Genomic DNA, 19647 nt, shown 5'->3' on the forward strand with positions numbered 1-19647 from the left:
CCCTGCTTACCCATTTTGCACTTCCTGTCGATCTCATTTTTGAGACATTTGTATTCCTTTTTGCCTTCTTCATTTACTGCATTTTTATATTTTCTCCTTTCCTCAGTTAAATTCAATATATCTTCTGTTATCCAAGGATTTCTACTAGCCCTCGTCTTTTTACCTACTTGATTCTTTGCTGCCTGCACTATTTCGTCACTCAAAGCTACCCATTCTTCTTCTACTGTATTTCTTTCCGCCATTCTTGTCAATCGTTCCCTAATGATTTACCTGAAACTCTCTACAACCTCTGCACTGTCAGTTTATCCAGGTCCCATCTCCTTAAATTCCCACCTTTTTGCAGTTTCTTCAGTTTTAATCTACAGTTCATAACCAATAGATTGTGGCCAGGGTCCACATCTACTGAAAAAGACAGGTTTGGTGAGGTGGGGTCAGTGTGCGATTTGCAGGGGGGGATGGGGGAGATTTCCCCCCCCCCCCCCCCCTCTGCATCAGACCATCCCCTCCTCTGGTTTTAGTTTATGCATCCCAACCTGGGATGTTTATTTCCCACGCACTGGAGTAAAACTTTACATATAATTTAAATTTGTGGAGCTGAATACTGAAAGTTTTTAATAAGTCTTACTATTAATACTATTAATATGTTTCAGTTTTCTATCATCAGAATAAGTACAGCTTTTCACAAATGTGCCTCTACTTTTTGAATTCCCCTCGCATACCTGTATGTAGATGATTTTGTAAATAAGCTTTACCTATAATGTACTTTGAAAGATATAACAAGGGATGGCTTTTCTGATAGTGCATACGCGTGAATAGTGAGTTTAGGCATTAACATCTATTTATAAATAGCTTTTCAACCATGTGTAACGCCACGGTCCAAGCTAGTAACATATATAATTCTACTAACCCCTAACTAAGACATCCCCCCCACTGGTAAAAGCATAAATCGTACCCTGGGTGGCGTCAAACAGTTTCATCGTGTAAACAACACACAAAGGATGAAACACTAAAACAACTTGAGATGAGTGGCAGATGCAGGTATAATACTTATTGGAATTAAATTAAGGACTAGACCAAATTAGCGACATTTTCAGGTGCAGGTAAATAAAGTACAATGTCTTTATTTCATCCTTCATCCTTTCACGTAGAATGAAAGGGGGGGGGGGGGGGGAGTAAGCATGCGATCGTCGCCTAGCCTAATGGCTGCTGCAGGATGAGGAGAGGTGGCTTCCTCCTCCTAGGGAAAGTAGCAAACTATTCACAATGCTTGCTACAGTGCTGAAGTGTGTTGCCAAGTTCAGCTACTAGGCATGGCAATGAACGGAAGCATTTCATATCTGTCTGAAGTGGTCAGACTCCCATCCACCGATTCTTCTGCTCCCATACAAGGGCGAAGTTACATTTTGCACTGTACATTTGAACAGAAGCCACACTGATACATGTATGAATAGTTGCTGTTCTGCGTAAGGATAGATAAAAAAAGCTCACTGAAACCAAAGTGCATTGCAAATTACTTTAGGCTGTTCAGAAAATAGGTGCTCTAATTATAAATCTAGAGCCAGTAGATGATGTTAAGACTATCAAGTTTGGATATACAAAAGAGATGTTTAATATACTAGGCCAACAGCTGGTATAGACGATGCTGACATGTATAACACGAAACTTAAAAAGTAGTAAAGGGGATTAATTTGGATGTCAGCAAATAACGATATATTTGAGTTTTCAATAAGATCATTGGAAAAAACTGACGTTTAAATATTTCCATGATATGGTGTGCTAATGTTTGGTGGTTGTAGAGCGCCAAGAGTAGTCGAAACTGGAAAGAATTGTTTTAGTCAGAAAAGTAATACATGTTCTGGTACTAAGTTGAGCTCATTAGGTGAGAGTTGGCAAATTTTATACATACAGTATTAATTGGCAGTCGTACCAATTTCTCTTCTTTACCATGTGATGCGGTTTCACAATTCTTTGAGACTGTAACATCAACACACTTCTCTCTTTGGTGTGCAATAAGGGGATTTCGCAAAAGATTAATGAAGGCCTAGGGAAAGATCTTAGTCACGGCCACCTCTACTGAAACCGACGCCACCTACGGAACAGGTGGCGTTGTTTGGGCGGCCGTGCTGGAGTAAATGTGGATATGATTTCATACAAGGTGTTTGTGTAATAATATATGAATTTCAAGCTTCCGTATTCACATTAAAATGATGACATTGTTAACTACAAGGAAAAGGAAATAAAATTTGAAGTTTTAAACGTTCTTATAAGACTGACATTTCAGTGTTAGCAGTAATAATAAGCAAAAGATGTTTTAAAATAAAAAAGCAACGTGCACATCTGTTCTACACAAATATATTTCTATCCAAATTTGTAATTAATTGTGTTCGACGAATTAAAATTATCGTGTAAGCATGGCCGGGGAAATGCCTTGGGTGTCAGTATTTATGCGGGCTGTTATGTGTAACTGGTAACACAGATGGATTAGTAAGAAGTAAAATGAACTTTGCTCGCGACCGACCGATTACAATCATCAGTTGAGCAGGTGAACAGCAGCCTTGAACAGGTACGACAAAAGGATTGAACTTTTTTTCACGTTGTGTATAACCCGTTGAGGCGTGCAGAGCCAGTAAACAGACGATTCAGTGTGTGAAACATATATGTCATCAAAAGTATGAAAATTTGACAATTTCTCCCAGCATAACTTATTTAACTGCGAGGAAATAAAGTAATCACTCACCCGAACTTTACTGCTCTTGAATCTTTTTATATTACGTGAATGCTTACATGATCCTAAAGCATTATGCCGCGAAAAGAAATATAAGCGACGAGGAAACGATGCATGGGAAATTTAAGATATCCCTTGTAGTCACATTATTAATTGGATGTTCTCGGTAACTGGCATTAATTTGAATTTCTGTATTTCTTGCTATTCAGTTTCATTTCACTAGTAAATTCCATACCTGTTCCAGTGTAACATGTTTCATATGAGGTTTTTGTAAGTCATGTACATAATTCATTACGTACTGCTGCTGTGCTTACAGCCTTGTGAACTAAAACAATATTTTGTCTCCTTGAAGTAATATTAATAGCAAATAAAACACAAGGAAAACTCAGTGCAGATGATAAGTAGACTACTTGCAACAACTTCTTTAACACACATTGTTCTACTATCCTTATATTATAAATAATTCGAAAACAATGAATTATCACTAGCATATTACAAACTCCTTTACTAATTTATCTGTTCTGAGTTCTGTTGATTATATATTCATAATCAAAGAATAGTTGCACAAATATGCTCCACAAAGAATAGTTTGTGTGTCAGATGTAAAATATGAGCAGTTTCTTACTTCATTGGAACATGAAAATATATCTTACCTAGTGTACTTTTTATTTCAAAAGCTGGAATATTGAACAACGTTAAGCAGAGTGAGTGCTATACTTCAGTCAGTCCAGTCCATTTCCCATAATTTTAACACTAAGCTTTTGGATTGTTATTAATATGAATTTCGATTGTAGATCATCATGCTGTAATTGATACTGGAGAAAAGAGTTAGTGTGGCACTTACTGCAGTCATTTCTGTTACACAGTTTAAGAAGCTGCTGTGCAATATTTTTCCAGGCACTCAGAGATGATGATGATGATGATGATGATGATGATGGTGATGATGATAATGAAAAGTCTTATTGGACTGAATTCATATAATTTGTTAAATGACAAGACATTTGTAAGAGATTTGGACTAAGTACTGTACCAGATAATAAGTCCAAGGTTGGAAGTATTCATATGAACACTGCCAATAGAGGCTATCAGTTAGTTGCCTGCTCTGATAAATTACATATGGTTGCTAGGATCTCGACTTTCCCTAATACTTCAAATATACGTGTGCTATTTATCAAGAAAAGTAATCACCATGATTTACAGTAAGAGTTTCTTGTCTCATCTGCACTTAAAAAGGCTTAGGGAAATTCCATTCAGTGACTGTATAGCAAGTCAGCCAAAGTTCTAAATAACACAATGATATGCAACAGTCAAGCTAAAAGATAGAAATTTGTATCACAGTTCATAGCTTTACAAGCCCATTTTATCATAGCACTGGTACAACCTCGAATCTGGGCACTTTCAAAATTCATCTGACAGTCATAAAGTACATATCAGAATGAAATCTATCAATGAGATATGAATTAGCAGGGTAGTGGCTGGGGACCAAGCTGAAAATATATTAAAACACAACCCAGGAAAGAATTTAACTCTCTAATTAGTCATTAAGAATTTGTTCATTAGAAGTTGGGCTACTATGGGCCTACTTCTGTGCACAAGGATGACTGGAAGCTCTCACTGGACTGAATATTATTAAATAAAACAAGAACAGAGAAGAATTGTTTTATGGAAAGATATTTGTGTGGGGATAATGGAATTTTGTGCCTTGATTTTACAAAGAACCACAGTGTTTCTCTAGCATGAAAGAATTTTTACATGATGTTAAAAATTTACCTGACACATGTATTGCATTTAGGCAGAAAATGGTTCAGAATTTTTGCTTGCAAAATGTGTGTGTAGATATACAAGTGGAAGAGGGACCTCTTTCATTTTTAGAAAAATTTTGAGATTATAACAAGGACATATAAATCCATCAAATAGCCTTTTACAGGTAGTCTCTGGTAGTAATTCACAAATACCAAGTATGAAACACTTAATCGTAAAACACTATTGGCGATTCAGTGGTAGTCAATCCACAGAGTGTCATGAGTTTCTGCGAGGGTGTGCTGTCTTTCAGAGAAGTAATGGAAATGGACATTAAAGATCAGCAGCATGATTACAAGAAAGAAGAGATGGGCGAGGCAAAGATTAAAAAGATATATTTGAAAGAACACCTGTCTTCATTTTAATATTCAGTTTGTAGTGCTCACCAAGGTTGTATTAATGCAGGAATTATTCATTTAGAGGTGAGGCCGCATATTCTTAATTGTGTATGTTGTTTTAGATGCCAGTAACATAGTTACATCACTTGAATGATACAGAATCGAACAAAAAATGTTTGGTCTGGCAAAAGCACAAGTGAATCAAGGATCAAATATTTGCCTTCCCTCTCTCATAAAACAGCTAATCCTTATGTCATCAAGTCATCATTTGCCAAGGTCAAAATACTACCACAGTAAATAGTTGGTAGAAAATCAAATTATACCAGATCACAGTAAACAGTGGTCAAATGACAATCTACATGGTACACAAGTGAGGTGCATTGGTGATAGCTCTCCTAGGTTATGCTGCACTGACACTTGTGAGGTCTTTCCTCATGACCTGTTGCTGGTAGGCTGGCCGTGTGGTACTCGACTAGTAGTGGCCCTGATATTGGTTCTTGAAACTTGGATGCAGTCAACATATTTAACAGTTTGTTCAGCTCATCTCCCGAGTCAGATGTAATAGTAAGTATGGGTGACATTTAGTTCACCTCACTACTCAAACAAGAGGTTAAGTGAAATAGTGTTTATCTTTCATTACTGCCACATATTTTTTGAAAAAGAGAGAATGTGTGTAGGAGAAAAAGTTTTTAAAAAAATCTACAAAAGAGTGCAGATGAAAAAAGCCTGCTGTGGGCTTTGAAATGTGTCTTGAAGAGGTAAACAGTCCTCCCTTAAACTAATCATTGTTGGAAGTCCCCTCTCACCTGTACCGCCTCTCCTAACACAGAGGGACAACACAAGTCATATTAATAATATGGCTCCCATATTGCAAATAGATTCAGGACCAGTGTGGAAGAACTAGACGTTCTGATACAGGAGAGGCCAATCTGTGTAACCTATGCCTCAGTCATCTAATTTCTAAGCAACTTACACATGTAGATGAGAGGCCACAAACTCTGCACACGTGAGAACCATGATAACGACAGGCTAAGAGTCTGTGACATATTCATACCTTCTCTTAGCTATAGAGGTCAACGTGTTCCTCATACCTGTTCCTACACGACTTGGGAAAAGTAGTACTGAATGATCTGCTGAAGGAACTCCCATGTTCACTTCTCATAAGTTGAGACTTCATTGCCCATAGTATACACTGATGAGCTAAAACATTATGACCACTGCCTACTGTGATGATGGACGCCACTTGGTGGTGTTGCGGGCACGTGATGCGGTAACAAAAGTTCGTAAGTGGAGCAGACACTGATGGGGGATCACCCTAATGAAGATACGGGCTGCAAATCGGGAAATCCACTGAGATAAGCAACTTTGACGAAGGGCAGATTATTACTACACAGAGCCTGTGAGTGAGCATCTTGAAAACGGCGAAGCTGGTTGAATGTTCACATGCTACTGTCGTGAGCATCTATGGAAGAGGTAGGACAGTGAAACTACAACTAGGCACTAACGGTTGGATGTCCACGAACCTTTACAGAACATGGGGGTTTGAAGGCTTGTCTGTTGTATAAAGTAGGATAGATGGTGATATGGGGCAAGTCTGCTGAAACAGTACACCTCTCATTGTGCACTGTTGAATGTGGAGCTCCACAGCAGACCATCCTTACGTGTTCACATGCTGATCCAACAACATCATCAGTTACGACTGCAGTGGGCATGTGATCAACGGGATTCGATCGTCAATCAATGAAAAAGTGTCTGTTCTTATGGTTGATCATATTTTTGCTACACTAGGTCACCGGTCGTCTCCACAAACGCCGTCATCGAGGTGAATAGTGGCTCGAAACGTGGAGCCCGCCACAGATGCAGGCTGGTGGGAGCAGTAATATGCTGCGGGAGACATTCTTCTGCACTTGCATCGGACCTCTGGTAGTAACCAGAGACACGCTAACAACTACAAACCACCTGCATCCCTTCATGCTTGATGTCTTCCCCGACTGTGATGTCATCTTCCAGAAGTACGATTGTCCTCGTTTCGGAGCCAACACCGTGCAACAGTGGTGTTGATGTCTTGGTGACCAAATTCACCTGATGTAAATCCTGTGAAATCTCTGGGTCACTATAGGACACCATCATCACATTTGCAAATGAGTGGCCCATTATTTATGTGAATTACATGACCTGTGCGTAGATATCTAATGCCACATGCCTCCACAAACTTACTAACAATCTGTCTGATCCCTGATGTACGGAATCAGTGATGTTTTATAGTTGTAAAGATAGACATACAAACTATTAAGCAAGTGGTCATAATGTTCTGGCTCACGAGCATATTTCACTATCGGATCAAGCGATTGCGAAACTTGTTCAGTTAGGTAACGTACCTTCCAATTTTAGAGCAGTTTTGGCAGCAACATACTGACTATCTGCTGCAAGTCTTTCCTACTGTCATCAACATTGTTGTATGTCAAGTGGCCACAGGTACGCACTCTAGTGGTGAGTTTGCAGTGGGGAGAACAGAGGTGTGGCTGAAAGGAGGATATCTTTCTTAACATTGCTGCTTCACACATATAGAGTCCTATGTTCTATCATACACAGAAATGTGAGCATGCAAATGTTTAGCCTGATATCCAAAATCGAGGAAACTAGTAACTTCACGAGGAGAATGGTACCGCCACAGCAACTGTCTGTCATTGTGTTGCAGCTGTTTTCACAGTCGAGATCCACAAGATTTAAATCAGTTACTGTACAATTCAGAATTTTGTTCACACTACGTTACCAATCCAATAGTGAGATGCACTAATAATGGTATGTTCCATTGCCCATTGAGACGCACTAATAATAGTATGTTCCATTGTCTATAACTCAAATCACAGGAGGGCTGGGAGGATATCGTAAGGACTAGCTGTCACCCGATTTGCACACTCGGAGAGCACTTTCGGTGAATGACTTCACAGGAAAATACTCTCAAATACAACAACAGGGATTGTGTGGTAGCTGTAGACAGTTTATTGACTTTCCAAATACAACCACCCGTGTATTACATTGAAACATTGTCACATTGAAGAAAACATTCATTCACTTGTAATTTATTTACTTTGCACCAACATTAATATAAATGCAAAAAAGTTTCATTGAAAGCTACTCTTTTCACAATTACATTGTAAATTGATTCATCTGTTTACTATTTTAGTATAAAAGGGGTGACATATTGTCTTGAGAAATGCACCACTGTATAATTTTTTTAAAAAAAATATTTATTCTAACAGTCTAATTGCAAGCAAGACTGTTACAAAAAATATCTAAATACCAACAGAAATTCCTAGAGGTGTCTCAAAACATATTGCAATGAAACACAGGCAAAGGGAAACCATGCAGCAGCAATTAGGCAAATAAAGTGTTCACTACTATAGTCAAACTTTCTGACATGCATTGAGTTATTGGCCATTGAAAAAAATGTTTCTGTGCAACATGGTACATTTTTAATATCAGATAGGTTGTGAAGGACATTAGTCAGCACTGAAAATTTGAATCACCTGCGGTAATAGTGATGCAATAAAATCAAGTGAAAGATGTAAGGGCTTATTCCAATGCGGCTAGCATATTTTAGAGCCACAGGACTGTGTATTTAGCAAATTACAAAGTTCATCTGAAGGTAAAGTGCAATACAACAAAGATAAAATTTCAGTCATCCCCAACAGATTTAATAGGCCTTTTGCATTGTGATAATATTCTTCTGTTTCACCACATACATCTCCTGCAGAAAACACAGGCATCTCATCCAAAATGTATCTGTGGTCCAACATAGATTATTCAGGGCAGTGATACCCAGTGCACGTCTTTCAAATTGCCTGCTGAATATGTGTATGGGTTGCCTACTGAATATGCATCTAAGTGTCTGTTAATGCTGCTGTTTGTTTCAAGTTGCTTCAGTGTCTCAGATTGCTGCAAGAGAACCCAAATCACTCATTTTTAAGGTGGGTTGTAGGATTTTATGAAGGACTGTTATCAAGTTGACATACTAGTGTTGAAATTATTTTTGGTCCAAATATAATGACTTGTCTCAAGTCAAAACATTTTCTGTATCAGAAGCAACTTCTGTGTGCAACACAACTCCCTCTCTTAATTTGTGGAATGTAGAAGATTGTAGGAAATGGCGGTCAAATGGCAGAGTTCTTTCTTAATATATGAAAGACTTTTGATAAGTTCGTGAACTATCAGTTAATAAAATATGTGTTTGAAAATTCATGTATTTTAAAATTTGATTCTGGACACTGTTCTGGGTAGAGTCTTGTAAATGGAAGCAATGTCACACTGAACACACATCAGAAAAATATGACAGGGTCATTGCTATTTACAATATACATAGCTAACTTAGTAATGTCAGCAGTACTCTTATAAGATTGTGGATGACACTGTCATTTACTGAGAACCAATCACTCGTAAAAGTCGTTTTGAAGTTAGAGAATAGTTGTAACAGATTGACACAATGTGTAGTGAGTGGCAACTCTTGTTAAACATCAGTAAACACACAATAATACACACAAGTGGACAGAAGTCACCTGTATTCTCTCTGCACAGCACCACCAATAAATTGATGGCATTGTAGCATCATTTAGATATCTAGGAAAGAGTGCCTGTGGTGATATAAATGGAAAAAGTGTGAATATTATAGTAGATACATTAAATGTCAGACTATTCTGGGATGCCGTAAATATCTTGGAGGCGAACTATTTAGAAAGACTCGTGACCCCCCATTACCTCGATTTCATATCAGGCCATATCAAGTGCGTAACTTGAAACTAACGTAAGAGCTAAGTGACCAGTTTAATAGTGCAATATCTAAGCTTTACAGAGATGTATTGGAAAGTTCAATAGGCATCTCACAGCACCTAAACAACTTAAACATCCTGCTTCACACAGTAATTTGCTACTCGCTATTATGAAGAGACTAGTGGGAAATTGAGACATGTACAGTACCATAAAGAAACTCCAGTTTTTCTTCCCAGTATCACGGAATGGGATGAGGGGAGAGGGGGAAGGAGGTCAGATAATACTGTTTTAAATTATCCATGGTGGTATGATGTGGCTAACAGGCCATCTATATGCATGAAGTGATTTAAAAATCCTTGTTAACCACGTTTCTCTTGGCTTTTTGTTTTATGTATAATCTCAATTCATAATTGATTTTTTTGTGTCACTTCATCAGCATAATGGCACACAATGATACCTATATTATAATAAAAGCATAATTTATTTCATCCTCTTTTCTTTATAAGCTCCAGTCACAAAACATGTAGATATAACATTTTCTAGGCTCCTACCTGACAGAAACATTTTGAAATTTCTAATTCATGGTCTTAATAAGCTTCAAATTACTCAGAATTTAGCACTTCCTCCTCAGAAGGGAGATACTTGTAAGTACAAATTTCTAAACGGAAATTTTATGCCTGTAAGATCTTCACTCTTAGTTTCCCCAGCCATTGATCTCTCAATTCACTCAACTTGGCTGACACAGTAATCCTATTTTGTTTACATTATTTTTAATATTTTTGTACCTACTAGTCAGTTTCGACTCATACTCATTCACATGTTGTTGTATTTAATTATTGTTTCGTTCTACTTTATTTTCCAATGTTTGTACTTGTAATATTTTCTTCTTCTTCTTCTAGTACCATCCCACTGGAATGGGGTCCATTTTTTGGGTCAAAGTGTACCCTTTCTTATGATCTAATGCTTCCTGTGGATATAGGCTTCTTGATTTTAGATTTGCATTTAGTGTGTCTAGCCACCATAATTTAGGTGTTTCACATTGTCTCCGGCCTCCAACAGTGAGATTATAGACTGAGCTGATGACTGAAGTAGGTGGTGTCCATAAGATTTGTCCACACCACTGAAGTCTTTTCTTGTATCTTTTTATTGAGTGGAGCCACTCCAGTTGGTTGTCGGATCATTGTATTGGTGTGGTTGAGCAGAAAATGCCTAATCTATTTCTATGACATAGTGAGTGCTCAGCTTTTCCGGGTGTGTGCCAACACTCAGTAGCATGCAATGCAACTGGAATCACCATTGTGTGGTATATCTTTGATTTGAGAGGTATAGACATCTTTTCTCAAGGAATATCAGTGATGTCTCCGAGTCACATCGAGATCGATTTGATCCTTGCTTGCACATCCTCATTCACGTAGCTATCAGTCTGTAGATGAGAACCTAGATATCAGAATGTGTCACCTTGCTAAGGGGCGCTTCGTTCATTTGTGTAGTTCCAGGAGATGGAATCTTTTCGAGGTCTTGTGGATGTTTAAATGAAGGCCCAATCTCTGTAGATGATCATAACATGTTTGGACTTTGGTTTCAAGGTCCTCCCTGGTATCTGCTGAAAACATATCAGTGTATATCATTGTCCACTGTGAACACTTCTGTAATTTATGCGCTATGTATCCATTACTGTAACCAAGAGCAACAATGACAGAGCTGAGCCTCAATGAATTCCATCCTTCAAAGGAAAGCTGTCAATCTTGCGGAGCATAACACCTGGCTGCTGGTGTTTTTGTATGGCATTTTTTATGTAGTTGGTGGAAGTTTCGGGAAATTGATGATCAATATCTTAACTTATATATTATACTATTATATATTATCTCATTATCTTTATCTTATTATATTGTCTTAACTTATCTACATCTGTACTCTGCAAACCACTGTGAAATGCATGGCAGAGGATGTCTCATTGTACCTGTTATTAGAGCTTTTTTTTTTCCTGTTCCATTCATGTATGGAGTGTGGAAAAAAAGACAGTTTAAATGCCTTTGTGGGTGCTGTAGTTAATATAATCTTATCCTCACAATCTCATATGGGAGCAATACATAGAGGTTAAAGCTGGTTGTTCAAACTTTGCCAGTAGACTTCTTGGCATAGTTTCTGTCTATCTTCGAGTCTGGCAGTTCAGTTCTATCAGCATCTCAGTGACACTCTGGTCATAGAAATCTTTGAACATTGGTGCTGCCCTTCTCTGTATGTATTCAATATCACCTGTTCTGTTAGTCCTGTCTGGCACAGGTCCCACACATTTGAGTAGCATTCTAGGATGGGTCACACGAATGATTTGAAAACAATCTCCTTTGTAGACTGATTACATTTCCCTAGTATTTTACCAGTTAATGCTACCTGCCTTACCCATGACTGAGCCAATGTGATAGTTTCACTTCAAGTCCATACTAAGTGCCACACCCAAGTATTTGCATCAGTTTACAAATTCCAACTGTGATTAATTGATATTATATTCATATGATACTATGTTGTTGTTTTTTTTTTCCTTTTGTGAAGTGCACAATTATTTTTGAACTTTTAAAGCATGTTGCCAATCATTGCACCGCTTTGAAATTTTATCAAGGTCTGACTGAATATTTATACAGCTTCGTTCAAACAGCACTTTGTTGTAGATAATTGCATGACCTGCAAACAGTCTGAGGTTACTATTAATGTTATTCCGCAAGATCATTAAGATACAATACAAACAGCAAAGGATCCAACACACTTCTGTGTGGTATACCCAAAGTTACTTCTACATCTATCAATCATTCTTGTACCAATAAATCCTCAATCCAATCAGGCATTTCATCTGATACCCCATATGATCACGCTTCTCATTATAAGCATAAGTGTGGTGCTGATTCAAATGCTTTATGGAAATCAAGAGACACTGCATCTATCTGACTGCCTCGATCCATGACTTTTTAAAGATGTCACGTGAGCAAAGTTTAAGTTTGGTTTCACATAACCTAAGTTTTTTTAAATCCATGCCGGTTGGCATGGAGGAGTTCCTTCTGTTCGAGATACCTCATTACATTTCAGCACGGAACGTGTTATAAGACTGTACAACATGATCAGAGCTTCTTTCTCACTGCTCTTTGTAACTGCAGGAAATCATTAGGTATAGCCAGCTGTATAATTGTGCTAAACTAAACTTGGATTGTCAGTACAGTTGAGTTAGAGTTCTGTGTCTCCAATTGTCAGTGGCGCAGTACAGAATGTGTACACAGTTTAAAAGTTGTTGTGCCTCAAAGGGTCGCTCCAAGTTGAGACTGTGCAAGGATTTTTGACACAGGGAGTTGATGTCACTTGAACACTCAGCTATTGCCATGAGAGAGGCAACACTAGAGATCTCAGTGGTGGCCAGTGCTCATTTTCATTGGTGGGACCCAAATAATGGAATTGCTCTGAGCTGTTTATTATATCAGCTCCATTTATATCATATTGCTTAAAAAACACTAGAAAAATAGTAAATGTGGTAATTATACAGTTGTAAATTTAGGCCTAATCCAAAAAAATATTGTAGCTACTATGGCTGATGAATCCTTAACAGCCTAGTTCCTGGCTTCTCTTCCATATTTAATAAATTAAAGTGATGTTTTAGCAAGCAGTCCACTTCATGCATTTTAAAATCACTGTAAGTATACTCATGTTTCAACCCCACAACTCCAGAATATGGAACATAACTGAGAGATGGTCCCGCATTATACACTCCTGGAAATGGAAAAAAGAACACATTGACACCGGTGTGTCAGACCCACCATACTTGCTCCGGACACTGCGAGAGGGCTGTACAAGCAATGATCACACGCACGGCACAGCGGACACACCAGGAACCGCGGTGTTGGCCGTCGAATGGCGCTAGCTGCGCAGCATTTGTGCACCGTCAGTGTCAGCCAGTTTGCCGTGGCATACGGAGCTCCATCGCAGTCTTTAACACTGGTAGCATGCCGCGACAGCGTGGACGTGAACCGTATGTGCAGTTGACGGACTTTGAGCGAGGGCGTATAGTGGGCATGCGGGAGGCCGGGTGGACGTACCGCCGAATTGCTCAACACGTGGGGCGTGAGGTCTCCACAGTACATCGATGTTGTCGCCAGTGGTCGGCGGAAGGTGCACGTGCCCGTCGACCTGGGATCGGACCGCGGCGACGCACGGATGCACGCCAAGACCGTAGGATCCTACGCAGTGCCGTAGGGGACCGCACCGCCACTTCCCAGCAAATTAGGGACACTGTTGCTCCTGGGGTATCGGCGAGGACCATTCACAACCGTCTCCATGAAGCTGGGCTATGGTCCCGCACACCGTTAGGCTGTCTTCCGCTCACGCCCCAACATCGTGCAGCCCGCCTCCAGTGGTGTCGCGACAGGCGTGAATGGAGGGACGAATGGAGACGTGTCGTCTTCAGCGATGAGAGTCGCTTCTGCCTTGGTGCCAATGATGGTCGTATGCGTGTTTGGCGCCGTGCAGGTGAGCGCCACAATCAGGACTGCATACGACCGAGGCACACAGGGCCAACACCCGGCATCATGGTGTGGGGAGCGATTTCCTACACTGGCCGTACACCACTGGTGATCGTCGAGGGGACACTGAATAGTGCACGGTACATCCAAACCGTCATCGAACCCATCGTTCTACCATTCCCAGACCGGCAAGGGAACTTGCTGTTCCAACAGGACAATGCACGTCCGCATGTATCCCGTGCCACCCAACGTGCTCTAGAAGGTGTAAGTCAACTACCCTGGCCAGCAAGATCTCCGGATCTGTCCCCCATTGAGCATGTTTGGGACTGGATGAAGCGTCGTCTCACGCGGTCTGCACGTCCAGCACGAACGCTGGTCCAACTGAGGCGCCAGGTGGAAATGGCATGGCAAGCCGTTCCACAGGACTACATCCAGCATCTCTACGATCGTCTCCATGGGAGAATAGCAGCCTGCATTGCTGCGAAAGGTGGATATACACTGTACTAGTGCCGACATTGTGCATGCTCTGTTGCCTGTGTCTATGTGCCTGTGGTTCTGTCAGTGTGATCATGTGATGTATCTGACCCCAGGAATGTGTCAATAAAGTTTCCCCTTCCTGGGACAATGAATTCACGGTGTTCTTATTTCAATTTCCAGGAGTGTACATTTCCCCTTCACGAATGGCAATAGGAGCGGAGGTGGGTGGGGGGAATGAATCCAGGACCAAACATGAGTCACTTGGATTGTGTGTCGACACTGCGCTTAATTCACACAGCTGCTGCCTAGACAGCTAGCTCATTTCAACAATGGAGCTTTTGCTAGTACTTCACTACCTTATTGTTGAATCTCAAAGGTTGGGCAACGAATCTCTGCTACCTGAGGACTGGAGTGGAACTGTTTAAGCTAGAATGTTTCAAAATATTGGATAGAACAGTGAGTGACACGGTTAACACATCTCACATATAACATGTCATTTCATCTTACTTTAACTTCCAGCCAGTAAAGTGTTAGAGCTGTGTACCTTATTTTGAAAAATATGCAGCAGATTTTAGTGCCATATGTTGACACAAAAGAGCTAGTTAACTAAATAGCTGCTTTCAAACTCCAGTAGAAAGAGTTGATGAAGAGCATGGTCACAATTCCCATTTGAATATTTTAAAATTTTTGTTTTCAAAAATGAGATGCTTATCAAAACATTGAAATAGCTATGATGATATTTATGACAATTTCAGCAAATTAAAGATGATTAAAAAACTACTTACAATCAACCAGACTGTCAAATTCAGTCATCTTGTCGATGCAATATGATACAGCTGCCATATTTGACTTCAGTGCCATCATCAAGGAGTTTACTGCACTCAAAGCAAGGAAATGGAAAGTAATAATATAATAAGAACAAAATTCTTGGAAAAGAATGTGTTTTTAAAACTTAATAGTAGCCCTTTTGCCTTTATTTCCTACCGCGGGAAGAATGATTGTTTGAATGCCTCTGTGTGTGCAGTAATTATTCTAATCTTATTCTCATGATCCCTATGTGATTAATATGTAGGGGATTGCAGTATATTCCTAGAATCATCATTTGAACCTGGTTCTTGAAACTATGTTATATACTTTATTGGGATAGTTTACATCTATCTTCAAGAGTCTTCCAGTTCAATATCTCTGTGATGCACTCCAACAGATCAAACCAGCCTGTGACCATTCGTGCTGCCCTTGCTGCCCTTCTATGTGTACATTCAATATCCCCTGTCCTATTTGGTGCGGGTCCCACACAGATAAGCAGTATTGTAGAGTGGTCACACAAGTAATTTGTAAGCAATCTCCGTTGTAGACCGATTGCACTTTCCCAGTATTCTACCACTAAATGACTGAGCCTGTGCGACCATTCCATTTCATATCCCTACAAATTGTAATATCCTGGTATTTACATGAGTTTACTGATACAGCAGTGACTCATTGACATTATAGTCCTAGGATACTACAATGTATGTATTTATTTTTTTTATTTATTTATTTTTTTTTCTCATTTTGTGAAGTGCACAATTGTATATTTCTGAATATTTAAAGCAAAGTTGCCAATCTTTGCACCACTTTGAAATCTTATCGAGATCTGACTGAATATTTATTCAGCTTCTTTGAGATAGTACTTCATCACAGATAACTACATCATTTGCAAAAAGTCTGAGGTTATTATTAATATTGTCTGCAAGGTCATTGGTATACAACATGAACAGCAAGGGTCCCCAACACACTTCCCTGGGATGCATCCATAGTTACTTCTACATCTGACGATGATTCTCCATCTGAGGTAACATGCTGTGTCCTCACTACCAAAAATTCTTCAATCAAGTCACAAATTTCACTTGATACCCCGTATGATTGTATTTTTGGCAGTAAGCGTAGGTGCGGTACTGGGTCAAATGCTTTTTGGAAATCTAGAAATACTGCATCCATCTGACTGCCTTGATTCAAAGCTTTCAGTACATCATACAAGAAAAGTGAGAGTTAGGTTTCACTTGGTCGATGTTTTCGGAATCCCTGCTGGTTGGCACTGAGGAAATCATTCTGTTCAAGATACCTGATGATGTTTGAGCTCGGAATATGTTCTAAGATTCTACAACACATCGATGTCAAGGATATTTGACGGTAGTTTTATGGATCACTTCTCCTACCCTGCTTGTTGATGGGTGTGACCCCTCTGTTCAAGGGATCTACAATAGATTATAGTTAGAAAAGGGGCTAATTCAGCTGCATATTTAGTAGGCCTATAGAATTTGATAGGGATTCCATTGAGTCCTGAAGCTTTGTTCAATATTAACGATTTCAGCTGTTTCACAACATCATTGACATTAATACTTATTTCATTCATATTTTCAGTGGTGTCAGGATTAAATTTGGGCAATTCTCCTGGGTTTTCCATTCTAAAGGAACATTTGAAAATGTCCAGTGTTTCAACTTTTGCTTTGCTAGCCTCAATTTCAGCTCCTGTCTTATTCGCTAGGGACTGGACACTAACTTTGTTGCCAATAACAGCCTGTACATACGACAAGAAATTCTTTGGGTTTCGTGAAAGTTCATTTTGCCATATTCTACTACGGTCAACACACATATTTCTCTTGATAGCCACACACGTTTCATTCAGCAGCTCTTTATGTATAGCCCTACACTTTATTTTCCACCTATTATGCAGCAATCTCTGCTTCTTTGGAAGTTTCTTTACAGTGACTGTGTACCATGGAGGTTACCTCCCATTATGAACTGTTCTACTGTGTACTTATGTATCCAGTGCATGGTCAACTTTTTTTTTTTTTTTTTTTAAACTTGAGCCATAGTTCCTCTACATGCCTCTGACCTGTGCTGTAAGTTTCAAGTTTCTCATTGAGACATGACATCACTGATTTTATATCTAGTTTACTGAACATACATATCTTTCTGATTTTTCAGTTGTCATTTATACTTTAGTAATTATTGATTCCACAACCACATCATGGTCACTGATACCAGTTTGGACAACATCAAACAGATCATTTCTATTTGCCATTAGAACCAATATATTTCCATCATGAGTTGGGATCCCACCTATCTGTTCTAGATAGTTTTTAGAGAAGGCATTTAGTAATGCTTCCCAGGATGTCTTATCACATCCACCACTAACAAAACTGTAATTTTCCAGTTTAATTGTTGAATGATTACGCCACTGATGATTACAGTACAATTGGGGACTTACTTACAAGTGAGGTGACTTACATACAAGTGAACTGGGGTTTCCTCTAATATTTTCGGTTAGATCAGGAAATGAGTCTGGCGGGCGATAGAACGATCAGATTATCATATTATGCCATCCCCAACTCAATCTTGCCCAAACAATCTCGCATGCATCTTCAATTTCTACCTCGGTCAATTTGTGTTTCTAGTCTACTGCGACAAATACACCACCTCCATTGCCTAACCTTTTGATATACACACAAATCATCCCCCCCCCCCCAAATCTCACTGCTGTCAATTTCATGTTTCAACCAGCTTTTTGTACCCAGTATTACGTAAGCTTCACTGCTTTCCAAGAGTGCTTCAAACGCTGGCCCTTTATTGTGAATGCTTCAGCAGTTCACCAATTAGGATTTTAATACTCTCACCTGTGGGAGGCATTTCTTCCAATCTTAACACTGATACTTCCAGTTCCTTACAGCTATCATCATCTGGATTGGATGGAGAGTGATCCAACCTTTAAAAAAAAAAAAAAAAAAAAAAACAACTTATGTGCAGCCCCCACACAGTCAGCTACCTGAGTAGCAGCACCTGATGTGTAGTGCGCATATGACCCATTAAGGGGGAACCCTACAGTTATCAACCCTATGATGCAAGTCCAAGAAGTCACAGCCTAGCGTGTCACGTAATGTTCAAAGTCTCTGGTCCATTCCTCACACAAGGCTGGTCTTCTCAACCTTCTCTGCCAGTCACTGGAATGATCAAGCATGACCTCGGAGCCCACACAATAGGCATCATCTGTTCCAGTGAACACCACAGTCTGGAGTTTGTTGCACTCTGTTCCCAATGGCTGCTGTAATAGCCTCTTCAGCACACTGAATGATACCCCCAGCCATACACAATGAGTGCACCTGGTGTCCTTTCCTGTCCCTTGCTGCCACTTCCCTAAGGGGTACCATCATTCTCCATACATTTGAGCTGCCAGTGATTGATAGACACCTGCCCTTTTGTTTTTGCCTCCTCGTTACACTGGACACAACAAATTTCCCCCAAACAGCTGAAGTGAGTCCCAATGGCTCACTTCCAGTTTAAGTTAAAGACACCACCTCAAATTTGTTGGTTAGAGGGATCTGTGTAACACCCTAAGCTCTCCCTGGTCCCTGTCCACCCTGTACAGGACGGCTAGATCAACCATTGACATGCCACTTGTGGGGCGGCAGGTGGAATAATTGTTAATGTTCCCATTATTTATTTAATGCTGTTTTTGCCGTTCTCAACACTGGCTCTCTAACTACAATATTGGCAACCAGAAAGTGATTAGCAAAATGTGAAGCCTGTAATTACAATTCCTAGTGCCCACTTCATCTGAGAAATACATTTATAGCTACAGCTTATAGCTCTAAGGAATTAGGAGATTGTCTGGGATTCATAATCAAAAACCATTCTCTCTAAAATCCACTATATTCTGAAAGTCACAGACCAAAAAGAATCCACACAATCCAACTACCAGAGCAGTTCAGAGTCTAATGCACTGATGCCACTATAACTGTTCAAATTAAATGTTTAAGTGAATGCTCGCCATAATTTGATGATAATGTTCATCAAACGCCACGCTAATAATGGTAGAATGTCTGTCCTGCAGCAGCACGTGAAAATACGACACACGCAAACTGAAGATAGATCATTAAAGTCATCCCAGAATTAACACTTCACTCGAAAACGATTTCATGGTTACTCGTATCCCGAGTAACTTATTACGGCATCCGAGGCTGTTTATAGCAATGACACCGACGCTAAGTGGCGCGACTCCCGG

The 19647-nt window shown here is 39.7% G+C and overlaps 1 protein-coding gene across 3 annotated transcripts in view; it reads left to right on the forward strand.

Moving 5' to 3' along the window:
* The first annotated feature begins 1982 nt into the window (after positions 1-1982).
* LOC126253024 (probable serine hydrolase) overlaps positions 1983-19647 on the forward strand; it is a 72153-nt gene continuing 54488 nt past the window's right edge. Inside the window, exon 1 of one of the 3 annotated variants that reach the window (XM_049954086.1) lies at positions 1983-2563. The gene's annotated coding sequence lies outside the window, so the exon portion shown is untranslated. The remainder of the gene's footprint in view (positions 2564-19647) is intronic. The other 2 variants (XM_049954085.1, XM_049954087.1) reach the window with 2 other exon arrangements.

Source organism: Schistocerca nitens, chromosome 4, assembly GCF_023898315.1.
Source record: "Schistocerca nitens isolate TAMUIC-IGC-003100 chromosome 4, iqSchNite1.1, whole genome shotgun sequence".
Classification (NCBI taxonomy): domain Eukaryota; kingdom Metazoa; phylum Arthropoda; class Insecta; order Orthoptera; family Acrididae; genus Schistocerca; species Schistocerca nitens.